The sequence below is a fragment of the Periplaneta americana genome, chromosome 2 (assembly GCF_040183065.1).
Source record: "Periplaneta americana isolate PAMFEO1 chromosome 2, P.americana_PAMFEO1_priV1, whole genome shotgun sequence".
Lineage (NCBI taxonomy): Eukaryota > Metazoa > Arthropoda > Insecta > Blattodea > Blattidae > Periplaneta > Periplaneta americana.
In genome coordinates this window covers 36,514,430-36,540,781 of record NC_091118.1, presented here as the reverse complement: position 1 = coordinate 36,540,781, position 26,352 = coordinate 36,514,430, and the positions used below count along the sequence as shown (strand labels likewise).

General features: G+C 34.6%; 1 protein-coding gene and 1 long non-coding RNA gene across 2 annotated transcripts in view; one reads left to right on the top strand and one right to left on the bottom strand.

Moving 5' to 3' along the window:
* Window positions 1-26,352, bottom strand: part of LOC138695262 (uncharacterized) — a 226,038-nt gene that overhangs the window by 35,239 nt on the left and 164,447 nt on the right. The window lies entirely within an intron of this gene.
* Window positions 10,387-26,352, top strand: part of LOC138692290 (beta-1 adrenergic receptor-like) — a 108,188-nt gene continuing 92,222 nt past the window's right edge. The window contains exon 1 of the mRNA XM_069815476.1: window positions 10,387-10,581. The gene's annotated coding sequence lies outside the window, so the exon portion shown is untranslated. The remainder of the gene's footprint in view (window positions 10,582-26,352) is intronic.

Genomic DNA, 26,352 nt, shown 5'->3' with positions numbered 1-26,352 from the left:
TGTTTATATTATATTATATTATATTATGTAAAAAGAGTGTTGATAACGGATGTACTCGAATTAGAAAGTTTTTAATTTGTTGTGGGAGCTCTTGAATCTCAGGATGAACAATTTTTACAACAGCGCAACATAATCTGCTTGGCTCATTACCCAATTTTTTTGCATTGCATTTATTGCATATATATTTTATGTATTTTAACACGATTCAATTGAGCATAGTTAAAATTTGAATTATAAAATAATGGATTGCTAAGCTAACGTACTATTACTGCATACTAAATCAATACACTCTCGTTGTTCGTTAATTCTCTGAGATAAAAATGAATATGTTCTTAAACATTATTTTAAGAAATACAGGAAATGAATATACAGAATAACCTATCAAGTTTTCTGTGCATAAGAAGCTATTTTAATCTTACCTGTCCTCAATTCACTCACAAGTTACTGTAATAACATTATAGCATTATGTCCATCCAGAGAAACTACACTTTCCAATAATGAAATAATAATTAATTATACAAATCGGTTAATTTAGCTTCCGATATTACTTCATACAAACACAGAAACATTCTCTGTAGGCTATGTCGATTGTTGTGTCCAAGGCCCCTTATAGACGAAGTCATTTGTTTTTTATTTCAATACACCGCCTTGGATGGCAGTTATTTTAATTTTAAAACTCATTTATCTCATTAAATATCAGTCCTATCAACATTTTTCAATGAATAAAACTTATCGCAAATTATTTTTAAAGAAACTTTTTGTTATGTAACATTTTTCACAAAAATCAATAATAAGAGAGATATTTCGATTTATTTAATTCAGGCCTCCTTATAACCCCCTTTTAAATAATGTATTTTGAATGCCATATAGCCTAAAATCTAAGTTACAATGAACTTAATTTATATTCCAATTTTCATCGAAATCCGTTCAGCCATTATCGCGTGAAAAGGTAACAAACATACAGACAGACAGACAGACAGACAGACAAAAATTTCAAAAAAGCGATTTTCGGTTTCAGGGTGGTTAATTATATATGTTAGGACCAATTATTTTTGCAAAATCGAAAATTACCAGAAAAATTTCGGCTACAGATTTATTATTACTATAGATTCGACCATAACAGACCGAGTATATAAGATCTCGCGCTCAGAGGGGTGGCATTCGGGATTTGAGATGGCTTACAAACCAAAAGTCATGCTAAAGATGTTAGTTTGTTAATTATTCAATATGGAGTATTGTGCACTACATAGAACTGTTACCTATTATGTATACATTACCGTAGCTCACCCAAATACGTAATTAAGCATGAAAAATATGTAGTTATGTTACTGAATAATTCTGCAGTGCTCGGGAAAAGTGACATAAGTCAGTTTCCACAAACCTATTTTGATAATTTATTGACAACTTACGGACCATCTGCTCGCTTGGAAAAAAATACGTAAGTATTTCTCCCATTACAATAATTCATACAGAAAAAAATCAAATCGACATTAAATTATCAAAAAAGGTTTGTGGAAACTGACTTATGTCATTTTTCCCGAGCACTTCAATTAATACTTAATATGTGCCACGTGTATATTTGTAAAATTATTCCATCTCTGGCTTTCATTCCTTCATAAAAAAAAAACGCAACGCAAATCAGACATCAAATTTCAGTACGGTACCTCCAAATAGCATTAAATTTAACTGCAGTACATATAGCTAATTATTATTGTCGATATTATATAAAGTTTTCTGTGCATAAGGTTCTGTTTAGTCTTACCTTATATGCATTTGTGCCCAGTCCTCGATTCACTGATGAGCTTCTGTAATGACATAAAGCCTACGTCCATCTAAAGGAACTACACTTTCCAATGATGAAAGAATTATTTAAATCTATTAAACAGTTTCTTGAGATTGACTTATACAGACACACAAACATTCTCTCTTTAGCTATACTAATAATAAATCTGTAGCCAAAATTTTTCTGGTAATTTTCGATTTTCCAAAAATAATTGGTCTTAACATGTATAATTAATCAACCTGAAACCGAAAATCGCATTTTTGAAATTTTTGTTTGTATGTCTGTCTGTCTGGATGTTTGTTACCTTTTCACGCGATAATGGCTGAACCGATTTATATGAAAATTGGAATATAAATTAAGTTCGTTGTAACTTATAATTTAGGCTATATGGCATTCAAAATATCTCGCTCATTATTGATTTTCATGAAAAATATTACATAACAAAAGTTTCTTTAAAAATAATATAACAAAAGTTTCTTTAAAAATAATGTCCTATAAGTTTTATTCTATACAAAATTTTGATAGGACTGATATTTAATGAGATAAATGAGTTTTAAAATTGCAATAACGCGCTGTACTGAAATAAAAACAAATGACTTCGCCTATAAGGGGCCTTGTACATTAACAATCGAAAGCTATTAAACGTAGCCTGAGAGAATGTTTCTGTGTTTGTATGAAGTAATATCGGAAGCTAATTAAGTGTTTAATTATTATTTCACCATTGGAAAGTGTAGTTTCTTTAGATGGGCATAATTCTATAATGTTACTACAGTAACTTCTGAAACATAAGCAACTAATGTAAAGTATACACATTAAAACTAAATGATATGTCAATCTTCATTAAACTATGGTTGCATGTAATAACAATTAAGAAACATGTTAAAGGAATTGTCATTGCACCAAATGATTGCTCTCTGGACCAAAATGGCCGCATTTTAATTATTTAAATACAATTTAAATTAAGTAACATATTAAACGATTTATCCTTCTATCAAACACGAATGTTCCCTGGATCAAACGTCCTATTTTCATTATGTAATTACTTTATATTTATTTCTAACAGGTGCAGCGGAGCGCACGGGTACGGCTAGTAATATAATAAATATTTAGCATGTATCATCCGTTTATTAATCCGATTGTTGTCCAAGGACTCCAAGGCCGCCTTAAATAGATGCAGAGTCATTTGTTTTATCGTTATTACCGGTATATTCGTGGCTAATCTGACGTGGCCACGATATAAAAAGCATTATTATTTTAAAACAGAAATATCTCGCAATGTGGTAATGCAGAATTCCTGCACGGAAATATTATGTACTTGGGTACGTCATAGTAATATCAGTCCTGTCAAAATTTTGTATAGAATAAAACTTATCGAAAATCGTTTTTAAGGAAATTTTTGTTAAGTAATATTTCTTATAAAAATCAATAATAAGCGAGATATTTCGATTTATTTAATTCAGGCCCCCTTGTAACCCCCCTTTTAAATAAAGTATTTTGAATGACATATAGCCCATAATCTAAGTTACAACGAACTTAATTTATATTCCAATTTTCATATAAATCGGTTCAGCCATTATCGCGTGAAAAGGTAACAAACTTCCAGACAGACAGACATCCAGACAGACAGACAGACAGACATACAAACAAAAATGTCAAAAAGCGATTTTCGGTTTCAGGATGGTTAATTATAAATATTAACACCAATTATTTTTGAAAAATCGAAAATTACCAGAAAAATTTTGGCTACAGATTTATTATTAGTATAGATGAACCCAAGAGTTAACAATAACATTCATGATTTCCTTCTGTCAAATGTTATAACTTTTATGGAGCTTTAAATTTGAACTGACTTTTCAACAACGATACAAATGTAATATATCAATTCAATTTCTAATAATAATAATAATAATAATAATAATAATAATAATAATAATAATAATAATAATAATAACAATAATAATTATAATAATAAAATAACAAAAATATAATAAAATAACAGTAATAATTAGAGTAAAAGTATTAAAGTAATAACTTAATAATACTGATAGTAGAAATAGTAATAATAACAATTATAATAACAAAAATAATAATACTTGTAAATGGCTTTTAAAGAAGCCGAAGATTCAATGCCGCCCTCACATAACCCTGCCATCGGTCACTATCCAGAAGAAGATTAACCCAGTCTGTACTATCAATACCACTTCCCTCAAATCCATTTTAATATTATCCTCCTATCTACGTCTTGGCCTCCCTTCAGGTTTTTCAACTAACACTCTATATATATCTCTTGATTCGCCCATACGTGCTACATGCCCCGCCTATCTCAAACGTCTGGATTTAATGTTTTTAATTATGCCAGGTGAAGAATACAATGCGTGCAGTTCTGCGCTGTGTAACTTTCTCCATTCTCCTGTAACTTCATACCTCTTATCCCCAAATATTTTCCTAAGCAGCTCATTCTCAAACACCCTATCTCAAAGTGAGAGTCCAGGTTTCACAACCATACAGAACAACCGGTAATATAACTGTTTTATAAATTCTAACTTCAGCTTTTTTTGAGAGCAGACAGGATGGCAAAAGCTTCTCAAACGAATAATAACAGGCATTTTCGATATTTATAGTTAGTTTAATTTACTCCCGAGTGTCATTTATATTTGTTACTGTTGCTCCAACATATTAGAGTTTTTCCGCACCTTCAAAAAATAAATTTCCAATTTTTATATTTCTATTTGGTACTATGTTCTGGTCACGTGAAATAATAATAATAATAATAATAATAATAATAATAATAATAATAATAATAATAATAAGGTATCCCCGTAACATGCCATGAAGGCACTTGGGGGGCATGGAGGTAGAGCCCCATGCTTTCCATGCTAGAATGAGGTGGTGTGGTCGGCACCACGCTCTGACCGCCTTTTACCCCCGGGAAAGACCCGGTACTCAATTTTATAGGAGGCTGAGTGAACCTCGGGGCCGTTCTGAAAGTTTGGTAACGAGAAAAACTCCTGTCACCACCTGGGATCGAACCCCGGACCTTCCAGTCCGTAGCCAGCTGCTCTACCAACTGAGCTACCCGGCCGCCAATAATAATAATAATAATAATAATAATAATAATAATAATAATAATAATTATTATTATTATTATTAGAAGTTGTTTTTTATAAATATACATGCTTTTCGAAGTTGAGTGTCTCGAGGAACAGTTAAGTTCACGCGGAGAAATCAGGAAAATCTTAACCTATTTCGTTAATATAGAATATACTATCGTATCGCTGATGAAATTAAAGCAGTTGTGTTTCGAATTGTATTTAACTCCGTATAGATCCTACGAACTTAGCCTTCAATGTCTTAAAACACTGATGCACACTTTTGCAAGAACTCCTACTTTAATTTTAAAGGAAGGACACACATTTGAACACAACCTACCTGTGTTCCGAGTAGAATCTTCACCTAGAAATTACTTGACTTTATCTCTTGTTCCAATTGGCAGTAATAATTGTGCATCTTTCACAGCTTAAACGAAACTTCTACTAAGAGGAAGTACACTATCAGTTTGAAAAGTTACGAAGAATGTTATGGTTTATTTAACGACGCTCGCAACTGCAGAGGTTATATCAGCGTCGCCGGATGTGCAGGAATTTTGTCCCGCAAGAGTTCTTTTACATGCCAGTAAATCTAATGACATGAGCCTGTCGCATTTAAGCACACTTAAATGCCATCGACCGTTACGAAGAATGTGTTTAAACTTATTACCAGCAATGAAGCTCATAATGAAAATTCATAGTGATACATCATTTTGTAGAGATTGTGTTGTTTTATTCCATACAGTTCCAAGAAATGTAATGCAACTTTGTTGAATCACTCAACAAACAGACACATACTCCTCTGTAAAATATTGAAATAACATAGCCGGCCTAAAGCTGGACTCTGACATGAGTGAAATATGTCATCATTTTCGTGTAACTTTCATGGACCTGTACTGCCCTCATTTATCAAAAGTCGTTTCCTAGTTGTTCCCCGTTCTCTTCCTTTGGGACATACGCAGCTTTCTAAATGTTTGGTTTGGTAGTCTGTTTCGTGTCGTTCTGTCAACATGGAACAAATTCGTTTTGTAATAGTAGAACTATTACGCCTATTCTACAGGGACATCACTTTATTTTTATTTCAATTTTTATTGTACCTGAGTTTTTGAATGTACTTCACTCCTACCCCCTCTACTAGTAAACTTCCAACCGTTCTTCACACAGAACCAAGCGTATACAGTCAAAGTCGCCATACAGTCATAGTAAACACAAACAGTACTGAGTTAGTGAATACAGTACGTTCCAGAAATATGTTCGCACAGGTACTTTCCTCCGTTTGCCTATGTCGCATTCCGGTTTCTCCCACCCACTTCTGCCCGTCCCTTTGTGGCTGGGCTGTCTTAGCTCTTTTCTGAAAACATTAATTTCTGTTCGCAATTGGACGTCTAAGTAATATTATACAACTTTTTAAAATAACTTAAATACAAGGACCTCGTTAAGTAATTAATTGTCACGTGATTTCCCCCCATTTCTACGACCCTGCGACAAAACCACATGGACGGACAGTAAATAACATGTCTGAATAATTTTATCTTTTCGGATCGGGCAGAAATGTAGATTGAATTTACAGTACGTAAGGTACTCTTTTATAGATTAGGTACACAATTATTTCAACATGGGTTACTAGTACGAAAGGCGAAACTGGTAATTGGAATTAGGTATAATAGTCTATATGCGATGATATGCAAAAAAGAACAGAAACCTGTATAGAAATGAACGGCCATCATTTTCAAAAATGTGTTTAAATATCCATATTATGATTATTTTTCAATTTAACTTCATTCTCTATATTGTACGCTAATGTGCTGTAGACAGCATAATATGCACTGCATAATGAATACTTCCGCATGGACAGCTCAGTTCGTGAGTAAAAACACTCATTGTTAATACTTTACTGTATTTTGATTAAAAAAAACCTAATGAAAATTATCAAACTCAAAATCGCGATATTTCCTACTTTACGTATATGGATGAACTACTTTTCATCTCTCCTATACCTAGTAACGTTATTTGTTTGTATCTTACGCCAGTAACATCGAACTGCAGTCCTGGAAGAGGTAGCAAACGGTGTTTCCTGTTCACAACCTTTAAGCCAAAGGTATAGCCAGGTTAATATTAGAAATGTTAGTAAAAATAAAATGAAGTCCCTGTACAATATCAATCTTAGTTTTGAGAAAGGAGAAAAAGAAAGAAAAACAAGTAAGGAGAGAAAGAGAGAAAAATGAAGAGGGGAAATAAAGGGAGGCCCGCGCCATGGCGTCGTGGTCTAAGGGATTCTGCCTAGGACTCGCGTTACGGAATGCGCGCTGGTTGGGTCCTCATGGGGGAAGAAATTTTCTCATGAAATTTCGGCCAGTGTATGGGATCGGTGTCCATTCAGCATCGTGATGCACTTGGGAAGTTACGATAGGCAGCGAAATCCAGTTGCGAAAGCCAGCTATAACGGCTGAGGGGATCATCGTGCTAACCACACGATATCGCTATTCTGGTTGGATGATCGTCCATTTCTGGTTCGGCATGTGGACGTGAGGCCAGCAGCCGGCTGGTCGGTCTTGGTCCTTCACGGGCTGTGGCTCCACGGATTCCTATTATTAAATAAAGAGAGAAAGTCAAAGAGAGGCAGAGAGAAAACAAAAAGAGGGAGGGGAAGAGTAAGAAAGAGATAAAGAGAAAGAAAGAATGAAAAAGAAAAAAGAGAAAGAGAACGAAAGAAAGAGAGAAAAATAAAGAGGGAAAATAGAAAGAGAGGAAAGGAAGAGGAAAAGATAACGAGAGAATGGGAAAGAGAAATATAAAGACAACGAGGAAGAGAGAAAAGTACAGAAAGAGAAAGAGCAGAAGAGACAGAGACTTAGACAAATACAGTCAATTCTGGATATAGTGAACCTAAAACGTGGTTCCGACCCGCATATATTATAAAGTACATTAATATTTCCGTTTATAGTGAACCCATACATCATAAAGTACATTAATATTTCCGTTTATAGTGAACGGTCGCTTCGGCTATAGTGAACCTAAATCGTTGGTCCCGACCCGCATACATTATAAAGTACATTAATATTTCCGTTTATAGTGAACGCTCGCTTCGGTTATAGTGAACCTAAATCGTTGGTCCCGACCCGCATACATTATAAAGTACATTAATATTTCCGTTTATAGTGAACGCTCGCTTCGGCTATAGTGAACCTAAATCGTTGGTCCCGACCCGCATACATTATAAAGTACATTAATATTTCCGTTTATAGTGAACGCTCGCTTCGGTTATAGTGAACCTAAATCGTTGGTCCCGACCCGCATACATTATAAAGTACATTAATATTTCCGTTTATAGTGAACGCTCGCTTCGGTTATAGTGAACCTAAATCGTTGGTCCAGACCCGCATACATTGTAAAGTACATTAATATTTCCGTTTATAGTGAACGCTCGCTTCGGTTATAGTGAACCTAAATCGTTGGTCCAGACCCGCATACATTGTAAAGTACATTAATATTTCCGTGTATAGTGAACCCATACATTTTAAAGTGCATTAATATTTCCGTTTATAGTGAACGCTCGCTTCGGTTATAGTGAACCTAAATCGTTGGTCCCGACCCGCATACATTATAAAGTACATTAATATTTCCGTTTATAGTGAACGCTCGCTTCGGTTATAGTGAACCTAAATCGTTGGTCCCGACCCGCATACATTATAAAGTACATTAATATTTCCGTTTATAGTGAACGCTCGCTTGGTTATAGTGAACCTAGATCGTTGGTCCCGACCCGCATACATTATAAAGTACATTAATATTTCCGTTTATAGTGAACGCTCGCTTCGGTTATAGTGAACCTAAATCGTTGGTCCAGACCCGCATACATTGTAAAGTACATTAATATTTCCGTGTATAGTGAACCCATACATTATAAAGTACATTAATATTTCCGTTTATAGTGAACGCTCGCTTCGGTTATAGTGAACCTAAATCGTTGGTCTTGACCCGCATACATTATAAAGTACATTAATATTTCCGTGTATAGTGAACCCATACATTTTAAAGTACATTAATATTTCCGTTTATAGTGAACGCTCGCTTCGGCTATAGTGAACCTAAATCGTTGGTCCCGACCCGCATACATTATAAAGTACATTAATATTTCCGTTTATAGTGAACCCTCGCTTCGGTTATAGTGAACTTAAAACTATAACTTTCCTAGGAAATGTATTTTTAAAATGGCCAAAATGATAAAATTCAGGAAAAACCTTTCTCCTATAAAGTTCCAAGAATATGTTCAGAACAAAATCTCAAAATTTCTACTCCTTAAGTTCATTGAAAGACAAAGAATTCGTTCAGCTTCCTGGACAGTTTGAAACATATTAAAGAGAATAGTGTACGCAGTAAGCGATAGAGGAAGGATTACTTCCGATCCCTTTAAAAGAAATTACAAGAATAATAAGAGAAATGTTTTCTTTTGTAAAAGGGAGTAGAGTAATGACCAAAGGATAAATACAAGAAGGATTACAGTATAATGGTCAACTCTTCCTCCCGTATCTTTGTAAAAGTGAACCCGGGGAAATTCCAAGCCCGAGTACACAGTAGCATACCTCTAGTGGGAAGAGGTGCGAAATCGGACAGAGCCTACTACCTACATGACCAGATTAGATTCAAGTTTCGAACTGTGAACATCAGGATGTCAAAGCGTAAAGTGTTTAAGTTGGAAGATAGAGTGAACATTAGTACTGATATTGAACGTGGTCTGTCCCAAACGGGCATTAATACTGTATGTATAGCAACGTCAGTAGTATAAAACAGACACTTCGGTTTTAGTGAATCTCTGATATAGTGAACGAAATATGCTGGTCCGCAGATGTTCACTATAACCGGATTTGACTGTACAGAGATAAAGAGAAGAAGAGATAAATAGAAAGAGTGGAAAAAGTAAAAATGACACAAAAAGAGAAGAGAAGAGAAGAGAAGAGAAGAGAAGAGAAGAGAAGAGAAGAGAAGAGAAGTACAATGTGTGAAAGACAGAAAAAGATACAAGTGCAGAGCAAAAGAAACAGAGGCAGAAAAATGAAAAGATGCGTAGAGAGACAAGAGAAGGGAATAGAAAAAGAAAAGGATAAAAGTTCGGAGAAATAAAGACAGACAAGAGAGGTTTCTTCCTTCTCTTTTTCATCTTGGAAGTTGTTAAAACTGTGTCGCGTGTATGTTGTAATTTGTGGCTTATTTCAACACAGGTTTCATAATTTATTGTTTAATGTTTTACACCCGAGAATAAAAAAAAAAACTCATTTGTCTCATTTTTACGTACAATTTTCACTCTTTAAGAACATTTTCCCTCCCAAGACAGTCATGAGTATCATGACACTACTTAATACAATGGAGCGGAAAAAATATATTTCATTCAGTTCCGTGAATTGAAAACTGCTATTGGTCGCGAGCGTTGGGACCAGGTGTCGCGCATGCGCACGAAGCTTCTCGGCTCGGTGTGAAGAGAAGGAGACTGTGGCACGGTGCGTCAGTAGGCAGACAGCTAGAGTGGTAGCAACGTGCAGCGGAGATGGCGACGTCGGGAGGAATTAGAGTTTACTAGAGGTCAGAAACAAAACACGCGCGCGGGTGACCTGAATGGTATCTTAGAGAAAGTTGTGTTGTGACTGTACTGTGTACCGTGCCTCACAAAAGTTTGTCGACTCAGCAACTGGATCGCCTGGAGAAGCTAATCTCAGGGTGAGTTCCAAGCATTCCACAACTTGCTGTCTGGAGTAGCGGAGATTAGAGGACGCTTGTGTGTCTGGGTGCATGAGCTACACAATCTTGCCGATAGTTATTTCGACATAGTTTTCATACAGGACTTCCGAAAATAGTGCTTCCCAATCAGGGACGTACTCAAGGGGAGGATTTTACCCCCTCCCTTGAACTTCAAAAAATGCATGTATTTCAATATATTTTATTGTTTCCATGGATTTCCCTGTTATGTAAAGTGTCTCACCTATCATATACAAATATCTGTTGACTATATAAGTATATGTAATAATGACACAAAACATTTTTTATTATACAAAATTAAACAGAAGTTAAGATTTGTTACAAATTATATGACCGTGAAAAAAGTACGTTTCAGAGATTTTATAAAGATATTCATGAATATGTTCTATTAGAACCAGGGTTTAAGCCAAAGTCGCATTTGTCGCATTTTGCAACTCGACTTACAAAAATGCAACAAACTTTGAATGGAAATGTGCAAAAATGTGACAACGACATTGGAGTTCAGAAACGAAGATGGTAATGGAGAAAATGAAATCAGGGATATGTTTGAACTAATCTGAATTTAAATTAAATGCTAATGGCATGGGCAATGTTCAAAAAGGTATTGAGCAATAGATGTTCAGGAATTGATTTCAAAGCGTTGGTGCAATTCATGTAAGTTAAGTGAACAATTTCTTCTAATTGATTTATATAATTCCATCGCATACTGTAAATTGTGAGCGAGGATTTAGTTGCATGAATCTTGTAAAAACTGGAATTAGAAACCGCCTTTCAGCAAAAAGAGTTAGCACTCTGCTAACAATAAATCTTGAAGTAAAAAATTGTGCCCGTAAAATAACGTATTTTAATGTGATGTAAATTCAGCAGTAATTGATTCTAAACATACCTACGTGTAATACTTACATAAGTATATCTGGAGTATGATAACATGGACTGAAAGTATTAAAACTCCAAGAAACAAATTACATAACTTTTTGTTTCTGCATACTTGATTAATTTTATCTTTCCGCACAATTGTTTATAATATTGCACAAGCTTCTCGCAGTTTGCACAAATATAATTTTTCACTTGTGCATTTTTGCGATAAATATTTATTTTCTATCTTAAAACTGATAATGTAAATTGTAAAGAATTTTAATAATGACCCCCCCCCTTGACAAAATTCTGTGTATGCCACTGTTCCCAATAGTTTCTAATAGTTCGGTGCATTCTCCGACAATTACAGAAGTTTTAACTCTTCTGGTTGAGCAGAAATTATATGTTCACCTACATCAACTCGCATATTCTCGTAACAAAAAAATTCTACAGAAAATCCACGGTTAGCAAGGCTTGAAAACCTTCAGATCGTGGAAAAAACAGTGTTAAAATAACCCTCGACCACCGTCAATGGATAGAAGGATAAAGAAATTACCCCCCCCCCCCCACAAATACAACAGAAGTGATAATTTAAGAGTGTGATTCCAAAATAGCTCAGTCCATTTAATAATTGTTATGTTTTATAATACGTAGTGAAAAGGATATAACTGCATTAATTTTAAAAACAGAATCTTTAGGTTGTAAATAATCAAAAAGTCAAATGTCATTTTGGTATTTGAATAATGGTTTAGCATACCAAAAAAGAATTGTGTCTAAGGTTTGACTTCTATTCATGGTGAAACTATTGAGTATTGAGACGTATGAATGGCAAAATTAAGCGATGAAATTCCCTTCACACTGTAAATACGTTTTTAATCACTTAATTTCGTATGTTATTACATGAATGAAGCGTTTTTCGAAGAAATTATAATTAAATATTTTTTTCGGCTTGTACTTCGCGTTGATATCTTACCACTCATACGTCTCAATACCCAATAGTTTTACCATAAATGGGATTCGAACTTCAGATACAACTTGTTTTCGGCTAAACCGTTATTCAAATACCAAAACGACATTTGATTTTTTGGTTACTTACAACCTAATGATTCTGTTCTTAAAATTAATGGAATTATACGCCTTCCACTCTGTATATATGATCATGTTAAGATCTCTATCATATTTTAAGCTTCTTTTCTTCCAAAACAACGCCAATCCTTATCTAAAAGTTTGTATTATTGTGCATGTCACTTGAAAACTCGCTCAGTCCGCAGACCGGCGGATAAAAAACTAGCCCAGTCCTTTCATAAAAATGGACTTCACGTATTTTGGGATCACACTCTTCAATATGAACCGAGTTTAGAATCCTTACCTTTAAGATAATTATGACTTCCGATTTTCCTCTGAAAAATGCATTAACAACTTTGTTTGGGATAACAAAAATGAGAGGTCCCTGTCTGAGCACAGTCTAGTTAGTAGTCTATATACAGTCACGAAGCTTGAGTTGTGAGGGTGCTAGGAACAATAGACTGTGCCGGTACTATTTCGCATTGTCTGTAATGAGGCGATATTAGCGATTATAGTGGTTAGCAACTATCTATGGATGCATATTTACTACGTATTGAGCTTCGTGACTGTATATACTAGACAGTGGTCTGAGTACATGGCCAAAAAGAAAGAGAGAATTGTTTGTCGATAGCTGTTACATTCTATATATTTTCAAAAACGATTTCCGAAGAGATTGCTTTCCAAAACTTTCTACGTTTCCGGTTCATTCCCTGCCAATTACATAAGTTTAAAATACTCTTTTACAGTAGTAAAACAAAGTTACAGTTTCACGTAATTCCAGTTTTTCATGATGAAAAACCTCCACAGAGAAACCACTGTTAGCAGAGCTGAAAACCTTCCGAATGAATAATTTTTTGTTCTAACAACATTTGAACACAGTGGATAGATAGAAGAGTAAGGAAATTCCCAAAGTAAAATTACAACAGCAGTAATTTTAAACTTAGTTTACAGTCTTTAGGCTTTAAAATGATATAAAATGAAAAATAAATCACAACTAAATCATAGCTTCAATTTGCCTTCGAAAAAATACATTAACAACTTTCTGTCTAGAATAACGAAGATTACAGGTCGCTTGTATGTCTAAGTGTATGACCACAGAAAGTATATCTTTTGTCAATAACTGTTAATTTCTCGAAACTTTCAAACGTAAATTTTAGAAAAAAAAAATGCTTAGTAAACCTCCTTAAGTTTTTCGGTGCATTTCCTGTCAATTACAGCTGGAAACTTAACCTCTCTTTTCACTTTAACAAAATTGTTTCACACACAATTATATTCATATACTGTATGATAATGGAATGCAATTCTATAGGAGTAAGTTATTAATTAGTAAGGCTTAAAGAAGTTTAATCTTTATTTATAGCTTTAAAGGATATTAGTTTAAAATTAACTTAAAGCCTTTAAAAGATATTTACCATTAGTGGACATAAAATTAAACCTAATATGGAAATTTATGATAAAATTGTCCCAATTGGGATAATTTTCTCGAATGTTTTCGTAACGAAAATCTTCCATAGAAAACCCACTGTTAGCCAGGCTGAAAAACTTCAGAACGTGTAATTTACAATGTTCATACAATCCTTTAACACTGTGGATGGATAGAAGGGCAGGGAAAATACCCTAAGTAAAATTACAAACGTAGTAAATTTAAATTAAGGTTACAACCCTTAGGACCGCATTCATAGACATTCTTAGCGTGAACTTCCGGTGGATGATCAGCGAACTAACGTTTTTCGTATTCGTAAACCAGTGTTAGCGATATGATACGTTGTGATAGGATCCCGTACAAGTAATCAGTCGATAGCCGGGGCTAGTTTAGCACGCTCGTAGTGCGGGCTAGCGAAATGTCTATGAAGAGCATCCTGCGTATTTAAAATAATACGAGGTGAAAAATAAAAATCACAGACGAATTATAACCTACATTTTCCTTCGAAAAAATAAATTAACGATTTTCTGTCTGGCATAACAAAGATGATAGGCAACTTGTACGTCTGTGCGTATGACCAGAGAGAGAGAGAGAGGGGGGAGGCGAAGGGGGAGGGGGGGGAGGGAGAGAGAGAGAGAGAGAGAGAGAATTTTTTTCAACTGTTAAATCCTCTAAACTTTGAAACAGAATTCCGTAAGGAGTGCTTCCAAAAACCTTTCTAAATTTCCGATACATTTTCTGCAGCAACATCCTTTTTAGTTTAATAATTTAACTCTAATGCTTTTACAAGAAAAATCCTCTACAAAAAACCACTGTTAGCCAGGCTGAAAACATCCGGAAAGTGTAATTTACATTGTTCAAATAATATTTTAACATTGTGAATGGACAGAAGGCTAATTACGTCACACAAATTAAAAATAGAAATTGCAAAATTTGAAACTAAGTTGAGAATTCCTAACCTTTAAAATATTATAAGATGGAAAATAAAATGACAGTCAAATTGTAATATATTTGCCTTCGAAAAATGCATTAACAATCCTGTATGGAGAAACAAAGTTCAGAGCGATTTGCGTGTCTCAGTGTATATTTAGAGAAAGGGAGCAAAGTCTTCTGTTGATACCTGTTAATTCCTCAACACTTTCGAACAGAAATTTGCGAAAAAAGTGCTTCCCAAAACCTTTTCGACTTTATGGTGCATTCCCTGAAAGCTATAGCAGTTTTACCTCTTCTTTTAGTTTATCAAATATAAGGTTTCATACAGAATGGACCGTAAGTGAGTAATTAATTTCAGGAAGTTATTCTTTGAGATGTTTCAAACAAAAGTGTTTCATACAATTTCACTCGTTTTTACTTCCTTTTCGAGATAAAAATTGTTTTATATGAAATATTTCGTAAGTTATTCTGGGAAAGCCAATGATTTAATTCCAAAAATGCTCAGTCAATTTAAGAGAGCGGTGTATTATGATAATAAATTACTGAAGGAATTTTAGCTTTGTCCTTTAAATGTGCAGAAATTTAAGCCGAACAAATGTAACTTTGTAAAATTCCTTTGCAGAACGAGAAGTTACATTTGTTTGGATAAAATTTCTTCACATTTAAAGGACAAAGCTAAAATTCTTTCGGTCATTCATTTTCATAATACGCTGCTCTCTCAAACTGACTGAGCATTTTAGGAATTAAATCAATGGCTTTCCCAGAATACCCTATGAAATGTTTCATATAAAACAATTTTTATCTCGAAAAGGAAGCGAAAACGAGCAAAAATTGTATTAAACTTTTTTCTTTGAAATATCTCAAATGTAAAATTAATGACATTATTTACAGTTCATTCTGTATATACTTAACTATAACGTTTTCATAACGAAAAACTTCCACGGAAAACCCATTGTAAGCAAGGCTACAAACCTTCCGCACGTGTAAATCGCGTTATACAAATAACCCTTGGACATTTTGATTGGATAGAAGGCTAAAGAAATTACTAAAATTGCCCAAATTAATAATACAACAGTTGTAATTTTAAACTGAGTATCAAGTCCTAAAACTTTATAATAACGAGATAAATAAAATCACAGCCAAATTATAGACTAACTTAAAAATTACCTTCGAAAAAAACTTCAATAACAACTTTCTATCTTGAACGGCAAATAATGGAACTCGCTTGGGTTTCTGAGTGTAGGGCAAAAGAGAGAGAGAGAGAGAGAGAGAGAGAGAGAGAGACAGAGAGACAGACAGAGACAGAGAGAGATATCTTCTGTCAATAGCTGCTGATTCCTCATAGAACATTTTCTGATGGATTTCTGTCAATTACAGAAGATTAACTTCCTCTTTTAGTTCTGTAAATTTAGTTTAACTAAGACCTAAGACTTAATTTTAATGTTTTCATAACGAAGAATCCTCCATAGAAAACCCAATGTCAGCAATCCTGCAAACCTTCCGGACGTGTAAACAACGTTGTGCAAATAACTACTAGATACTGTTCACTGACCGAAGGCTAAAGAAAATGACGAAGTTAATGAAAGAGAGATAATTTAAAACTGATTTCAATTTGTTTTTGAGATGTGTGAATGAACTCATACTCGTATATGCAAATTATATATATATATATATATATATATATATATATATATATATATATATCGTCGTTGTTCCTGCAATAACTCCTATGTGCAAAATATAAAATTTTTCAGTAGGAAGAGAAAACACGTTTATTCATCATATGGCAGCCGTCATAGGAGACTGTGAATTCTTACATTTTCGAAACAAAGAAACATAATTAGACTACATATAGCAGATTTTATTATTTGCTGTATCACTTTTTATGTTATTTAATAGAGCAAAAATCTGAAAGTCGATAAATGTCACATAGAAGTTATTGCAGGAATAACGACGATATATGTACAGAGTGTCCCATTTATCTTGTGCATCTATTATAAATTTTTGTTTGGATAGGTATTGGAATTTTTGTTTTTGAGGGTTATGTTAGAACGAGGGGCTAACATGAGTGTAGAGATTTGGCGCATGTAACTACATTATGGTACAAGATACACGTGACGTCATCAATACTTTAATTATGTTACACTGATTACACACATTAAGATGAGTTCAAAAATGTATCACAATGTCACCATCCTAATGAATAATAACAAAATGCAAAATGAATGCCATCAGAATGTGTCATTTGTTGTGGTGCCCCATTCATCTTGTGCATTAAATTACACAAAACGAAAGACGACTGACGTCCGTACACGTCGTGTGTTGTGTGTTTGCTGTCTTAACATGTAAACAAACTACAACTGTCGACGCCACAATCCACGTACAGTGGCCTGCAGGTTCTCCGGACCTGTCGCCACTTGACTTCTTCCGGTGGAGAACTGTAAAGGACAGTGTGTACCAGAATATTCTGACAACACCAGACGACATGCAGCAATGCATTCGACATGCTTGTGTGTCCATTCAGCCAGCAGCATGCCGGGCATGTCATACGGTCTTTTGGGGAACGCCTTCGAATGTGCGTTAATGTGAATGGTCACCATTTGGAACATCTTCTGTGACTCTCAAAGCATAACATTATCATATTGGAAGTACGTTTTTGTTTCATTTTGTTGTTGTTATTGATTAGGAAGGTGACATTGTGATACATTTTTGAACTTGTCTTAATGTGTGTAATCAGTGTAATATGATTAAAATATGTAGTGCTATTTGAAAAATTGATGACGTTACGTGTATCTTGTACCATAATGTAGTTACATGCACCAAATCTCCACACTCATGTTAGCCTCTCGTTGTAACATATCGCTCAAAAACAAAAATTCCAATACCTATCCAAACAAAAAAGTTATAATAGGTGCAGAAGATAAATGGGACACTCTGTATGTATGTATGTATGTATGTATGTATGTATGTATGTATGTATGTATGTATGTATGTATAATCACATAAAATGTAATGGTGAGAAAAGAAAAACTATGCACCTGAAATTTACGTCCCACACCTTAAAACAGCTATTCCAAAATTAGCCATTAGACTACATGCAAAGGTTGTAAAAAATTGCATCAAATTTCGGCTGAAACGTTTCCTACATATGTAGTCCAATTATTACAATTTTATAATGATTTCTACATGTGTTCAAGTAGAAGTTCCCTTAGACTAATATTATTATTAGTATCTTTAAAGCCTCCGGCGTAGCTCAGTCGGCGGAGGTGTTTGCCTTCTGATCCGGAGCTACTCTCGGGAGAGAGTTCGATTCCCGCTTGGGCTGGGTTTTTCCTCGGCCTCATCTCGCCAAACACCATCTCGCTATCACCAATTTACATCGACGCTAAATTCAGCGTCGTTAAATAACCAACTAAAAAGTACTCTTAAGGTTTAAAATAATATGGAAAGAATAAGAAGTGAAGTCTTTGACATATTATAATTATTTCTCTTTAAAAAATCCTGTTCTGTATCAGGGATACGCCGCCACGTCACGTAGAATATGTAACCCAATTTCGGGAATGAAACTACAGTTGTGTTGGCTTATATGTCTTATTTTTGCTCCAGTTTACAGTGGAGAGTACGGGTCTATAATAAGAGAAATAATTAATGAAGACATGCAATATAATCTCTCTTCATATGAAACACCATTCTGAAATTAGTCCCAGCTAACAACAAACTTTTCACTATGGTTCACTCAAAGCGTATCGTAAGGCATATTATCACTTCATTATTGTAGAACTCACTATTACAAATCGAACAAGTGGTTGCACAGGTCTGTAGTTGCTTTCAATGCCGAGATATGACTGAGAAAGGCCGCGCAGCACGGATAATTTCACACGAAATTTCGGCGTCCTCATGCGAGGTCAGGTGGCGTCATAGACCGTGGTCAAAGAAGTTATATTGGTTCTATTAATATATAACTACTAATGACATTAGCATTCGGCTGTGGATCACCATCTTGTTACATTAAACTTTTTCTTTCACCACATATCCCGGAATGGGTATCCATACGCGTTGAGGTAAAAAAAAGTATTCTATGTCAAAAACACTCTCTAAAAATAAAAGATGAGAAACAAATGATTACAATAATGACAAATAATTGCTTTAATAAAATATTTCGTAAGTTCCTTTCGGAATAATAAGGGGTTATAGCCGAAATTAAGAAAGAGAGAATGTTTTGACTGTGACAGTTAATTCCTTAAAACTATCGAACAGAATTTCCTCAAAAGATCACTTCTAAAAATCTTAAATTCTCTGAATATTCGCCGCCAATTACAGAAGTTCAACCTCATTTATTAGTTTAACAAACTTTTAACAGCAGTGTTTCCATGAAACAAACTTGCGTGAAAACCCACTGTTAGCAAGGCTAGCAACTTAGCGAGATGTCAATAAGTTTGTTCAAATAACCATTGGACACTGAACAGACAGAAGGCGAAAGAAATTTCCCAACTTTACTCGTAAGATCGCTGCTCTTTTAACTAATTTATATGAGAGTATTCCGTTTTTGAAATAATGCGACAGGAAAAAGAAGTGATAGCGTTGTCAAAATAAAGATTAAATTTTCCATCGAACAAATACATCATAAAAGAGACATACATGTATATTTCATTTATATGCTGAATATGTACAAAATCCATCCATTACTTTAGGAGATATTGCTGTATACGATACAGACGTAAAATTGTAATTATACAGGGTGATTCACGAGGATTTACCATCACGCAGTTTATTTCCGAACACATTCTGAGCAAAAAATATCATATAAACATGTGTCCTAATTTATTCTTTAGTTTTAAGGGTAAAAGAATATTACAGATAAAGAATAAACTATTCAGGAGTATCATTTCCTTATTACCTAGTATTATGAAGCTAAAAATGTGTTGTAAATTCCATAGCTGCTTCCTACAGATTATTTCCCCCCCCCCCCCAACTACAAAATTACATTTTTCTTACACATTTATTACACAAGTGTTATAAATTCTTCAAGACTGTACAATAGTGGCAAAAAAAACCGGACCGACCCTCGTAGCTGATTTCAGAGTCTTGTTCACTCCAGAGCACGATAGACTGGTTCGTGGTTCGAATCCTGCCTGGGAAGGAAACTTTTTTTGTTCCTTATTCAAATTTATTCCCAATGCTTTTTGATTGCAGCGATATTTTACTACTTAATTAACTTATTATTCCCAGAACATGAATTTTACCAGCAATCGTAAAGTTTTGGGAATAAATCTGAATTAGGAACAAAAAAAGTTTCGTTCCCAGGCAGGATTCGAACCACGAAAGTCTTAGTTACCACTCTATCATGCTCTGGAATGAACAAGGCTCTGAAATCAGCTACAAGGGTCGGTCCGGTATTTTTTGCCACTACTGTACATAATTAAACTGGAAAGAATCAAGTTCGTAAAGTCGTATGATTTGTAACAATTTTTGTGATTCAATTCAAGTCACACAGTGTTTGTGTGCACTCAAAGTTGAGTTCTGGCGCCTTGTCAACCCACTTGAGTTGTGTTAATATAAAGAGAAAAATTGGGACGGTGTCGGGTGTAGTTCCTGGGTAGCTCAGTCGGTAGAGCATTCGTGCACTAAGCGAAAAGTCCCGGGATCGATACCCGGCCCGTAACAATTTTTCCCTTGAAATTATTCAAGTCAAGTACTTGTCAATAAAAATAAATCACGACTTTGCCGTCACCGGGATTGAACCCGGATCCGCAATAATCATAACCCAGTGCTCTGCCAATTGGACTACTGATAATAATCTCGAAATCTTTTTTTGTGACGTCAGAATACTTTCTCTAAAAATACATAGTGAAAATCATTAGCGGCTATTAAAGCCGTTCGTTTAACGACCTAAAGTAAAACATCTAAAATAGACATTTAGATACTTGCGCGTTGAGTTGTTAAATTAACGAATTCATGTCACATCTGACTCAGTAGCTCCGTCGTAACCTGAACGAATGTTGCGACAGATCGATTAATTATCTGGTATCGACTTCTATAAAAATTTCTTTTCCTGCATATTTATTACAGAGAGAAGTTCATAATTGTATAAAGACTTAGCATCAATTAATCAATATGTAGAAATGCGTAACGGGCAATGGTGTGATTTCTTCAATATTCTTTCTCTATGTGGTATTCAAACCAGGAAGATCGAGACGTTTAATATGCAGGAAGTAGCAATCTAACAAGAAATGTACACAACGACAGACTCTGACCGGATAATTGCATGAAAAGGCTATCTATAAAACGTAGACAGATTAATTACAATGCAACCAATCTGCTGCGACAGATAGAATGCGACTAGAGTAGCATTGCACAGTATCGACACAATAATAGAAGTGATGACAACGATGCAACTCCTCTGTTGACGTCTAAGATAAATTCACTGACATTATTTTATTACAATTCAAGATTTAAACTACGAAAGAATTAATCTTCCCCATATTTACCTAGGCCTTCCCTGTTTTATCTTCGCTTCTGTTTTAATGTACCAGAAGTCCTGGAAATTCTTAGTTTACTTTTTAAACTTGATCATAACCTCATCCATATTGTTCTCTCAATCCGTCTTTCAACTCACAAGCAAACGTTCTGGTGGGGGCAGATAAAGTTAAAATTTTTTATTCCACGATGTTAATAATGTCAAAAGAAATGCTTATACAAATTTTGGCCACTCGACCGCAATTACAAGGGCCGTAAAAAAATAAATTCGCCAAGGGCCGTTAACAGAAAGAAAAAACACAATTTAATTGGAAAATTTATTGGAACGGACACAGCTTGTTGAGATATTTTTCAACATATTTTCCATCGGAATTGAGACATTTCTCATATCATGGGATCGACAGAGAGAGGTGCAGACGCAGTCAAACGCTGGTTCCGGTTTGAGGCAGCTGACTTCTACGACACAAAAATTGATCCTATGATATGACAAATGTCTCAATTCCAGTGGGGGATATGTTGACAAATAGCGCAACAACTGCTATATCAGTTTCAATAAGTATTTCCATGAAATTGTGCTTCTTTCTATAAACGGCCCCAGGGAAAATCACTTTCTGGATGATCTCGTAATTGCGGTCGAGTGACCAAAATTTGTATAAGCACTTCTTTTGACATTATTAACATGGTGGAAGAAAAGAAATAACTTTTTTATCTGCCCCCATCAGAACGTTTGCTTGTCAGTTTCACCAAAATTAACACTTAACTGTATTTCTATCTATCCAGCTAAAACTATGATCTTAAAATATTCCTAATAATAACAACAATGATAATAATAGCAGTAGTAATAGTAATAAACCTATCGCTTTACTTGCTTCAAGTAAAATTCCCGTGTTTTCCCTAATAGTTTGTGAATTTTCTCCTAACATATTCACGCCATCCACATAGACAAGAAGCTGATGTAACCCGTTCAATTCCAAACCCTGTCTGTTATCCTGAACTTTCCTAATGGCATATTCTAGAGCGAAGTTAAAAAGTAAAGGTGATAGTGCATCTCCTTGCTTTAGCCCACAGTGAATTGGAAAAGCATCAGATAGAAATTGACCTATACGGACTCTGCTGTAAGTTTCACCGAGACACATTTTAATTAATCGAACTAGTTTCTTGGGAAAACCAAATTCAATAAGAATATTATATAAAACTTCTCTCTTAACCGAGTCATATGCCTTTTTGAAATCTATGAATAACTGATGTACTGTACCCTTATACTCCCATTTTTTCCTCCAATATCTGTCGAATACAAAAAACTGATCAATAGTCGACAATCGTAAGGTGCATAGTGACAACAAACCGCTGTCTAAAACTTACAAATTAATGTCGAACAGCTTATTGACTAAAACTGCACTGATTATCCCCAATAATTTCATCTACGTATGAAGTTAATCTTCTCAAAAGAATATTGGACAAAATTTTGTACGACGTCAACAAAAGTGATATTCCTCGAAAGTTACCACAGTTAGTCTTGTCCCCCTTCTTAAAAATAGGTACAATTATAGACTTCTTACATTGTTCTGGTAAAATTTCCTTTTCCCAAATAGCAAGTACAAGTTTATAAATTTCGCTAGATAATGCGCTTCCACCCTCTTATATTAATTCTGCTGGAATTTGATCGATACCTGGAGACTTGTACTGTTTAAGATTTTCTATCGCAATTTTGACTTCTGAAAGTGTGGGTTCGGATATAAATGGCTCAGCAGTTTGTATTTGAATTTCGTCCCGATCATTTCTATCTGGACTATGTACATTTAGTAGTTGCCCAAAATAGTTTTTCCATCTGTTGAGGATTGAATGAGAGTCTGCAATCTTTGATCGTTCCTTAAAAGCCATTTGTAAGTAATTAATAATAATAATAATAATAATAATAATAATAATAATAATAATTATAATAATAGTGGGCTAATAAATAACGATAATAGCAATAGTAATAATAATAATAATGATAATAATAATAATAATAATAATAATAATAATAATAATAGCAATGACAATACCAATAACAACAATGATAATAATGAAATAAAAATAAAATAATAATAATAATAATAATAATAATAATAATAATAATAATAATAGCCATCTTCTTCATCATCATCATCATCATCATCATCATCTTATGAGATGTAGTGGCCAGTCTGCTGTCAGAGTTCAGGGAGTGTCCCAATGATCTGATCTTTGGTTGTACAGTAATCAGGAGCAGTCGAGATAGGCATGCTTAGAGTATGTTGCCAATTCACTCTGCATTTATCAACTTATTGTTGTTTAGTCAACTGTCTGAAGTCAGGTTGGAAAATCATAAGCGACAGCAATAAGACATCACTCATGAGGCAACTAAGCCAGGGGATAATGGAATGGGATAGGGTGGCTAATTCCTTTATCCCTCCATTCCATACATCGCCGAATAGCTACATATTACACTAATCGAACTTCAAACACATATCGACAAGTGAGATGCTCTGCCTGATAATAGATGTAGCCTACATATCAGCCAGAACCTCAATCTTAGGTAGTACTAATATTTATCGATGTGATTTGGTATTTGTTCTTCAGCAAGAGTACCTTCGAAATTTTCCATTGCTGATGAATATAAGAACCTCACAACGTTTCGAAGGTTGGTTCTAGGCCTAACCTCGTTGTCGCAGTGGTGGTAGTAGTATACCTTATTTTATTTCAAGGAGTGCAGTTCGGTGGCTCCTTTGAACACCCATTTACAGATTTATGACTTCCTACACAAACACCTCTGACAATTCCATCCTGTCCCCTAGTCCCAACATTGCACAGTTGTCACAATCCTGATGACCTTCGAAATTATGCAGTGAAACTGACGGGATTCTTGGAATTCGGAAAAGATGCTGCAACTCTGCCTCCACGTGGATTTGACGGGCACCTGTCAATTCTTCTGAACGAGGGTTGTGATTGGTTACTAACAAGAGAAGACAAGATTTCCGTCACAGTAAGGAAGACATTTATTTATGACAAACAATTAGTAGGGGGCAGTAGAAGATCTGTCGGCAAAGTCCTTTCTATGAAACTGCACTCCATGAAAAAAAATAGAATATAGCAGTAGTGTAATTTAGGCTTGATAGGCTAGTAGGCAGTGCTAGTAGCAGTAGTAGCATTATTTTATTTAAGGGAAATCAGATAGTGTGTGACCAAATATCACATTTTCTAACCCTAAAATTCAGCATTTTCTAGATTAAAAAAATATATATATATATATATATATATATATATATATATATATATATATATATATATATATATAAAGTAAGTAACAGGAGGTTCTTAGGATCCCTGTAATATCGTGAAATGTTTATGTTCTTGTTGGCTGTTATTGCGATATTTACATTTTGAAGGAATTGGTTCTTATTTACAAGGATTGTGAATATGATTGAGAGTGAAATAAATTTAATACAATTTATGTGCTAATGATTATTTTTCCTCTATTTCTTTACTGAATATATACCATATTATCTCTCTACAATTATTTACAGTGGAATTACTGCGTTCAATCTGAATTGGTTTGTTGGAGAGTCGTTAGTATGGCTTTAAGATAAGAGAAATACGAAATATAATTCATGCAAGAGAGCCTAACTCAGCAAACACCATATCAATCCAAGAATCTGATCTGTTGCTAAACAAGTGACTTCAGAATAATGTGACGCAACTCACTGCCGTTGCTAACAAGTATGTATGTATTTATTCACACTGCAGTGGGTATATACCCGGTGGCAGTGGTAACTAATTACACTCAATAATGACAATAATATACTTATTAATTAAAATACAATTAATAATAATACTAATACTAATAATAATAATAATAATAATAATAATAATAATAATAATAATAATAATAATAACAGGGAATATACTAAATTAAATGAAACGATCACTTAAAATAACATTTGAAATAAATCTAATTTGTATCTTAAAACTAAGATCGAACTAAAACCCACGAGTATGATATGTTCATATCTGCACAAGTACCTTTCAAATTACACTCATTTCGCTGTCAACTCACTCACTGCACTGGAACTACGACACATTTCACTGATTCTATCCTGATTTCACTAACACTTCAAAAACATTTCACTGTTCAAATACTATGCACTGCTACTATAAACTATAAAGCTTCACTGACAGGAACACGTTTCACTTACACAGCACACTTCACTGACACGACATACTTCTTCACTGATACAACACACTTCACTGACACAACATAATTCTTCACTGATACAACACTTCAATAACAACATATCATTTACACCCTTTAAATACTGTGTATAATTACCGTCTATTAGTAAGGTCCTTAAGCATATTTTTAAATACATTTTTGGTTGTTGGTAAAGCCTTTAGTAAGTCTGCAGGTAAAGCATTCCAGTCCCTGATAGTACGATTGAGAAAAGAAAACTTTCCAGTGTCCGTCCTCTGTCTTCTTTCCCTCAATTTATATGAGTGGTCACATGCTGAACGTTCTGAAATCTTTAATCCATTTGACCCTCAAGCGTAAGAGTTTCACGTTAAAACATCGAGAAATACTCAACCAGGTAATTAACCAGACGTGATTCGAACTCACGACCATGCACGAGTCTCTCTCGCTATACCTGACTAGGCTGGTGGTCCAGTTGCATTGATAATTTTCTGCCTGGCCAAAATAAAAGTATTCAAATTCTCTTCATTATGTTAACATCAACAGATGTGAAGCCTTACCACAGCCATTTTTTTTTTCCATAACCGAGTATCGAAACCAGAACATCGAGATTAATAAATTAATATCAGCCAATTGGAGCAGCAACAACTGAGGTCGCTAGTGCGCAAGGACAACACGAAAATGAGAAATTGCGCGTAAGATCTGTCACTTCGCTCGCGATGCTTAGATTTACAGTTACAGCAGGCCTTGCCTAGGTCTCTAAATATGGACC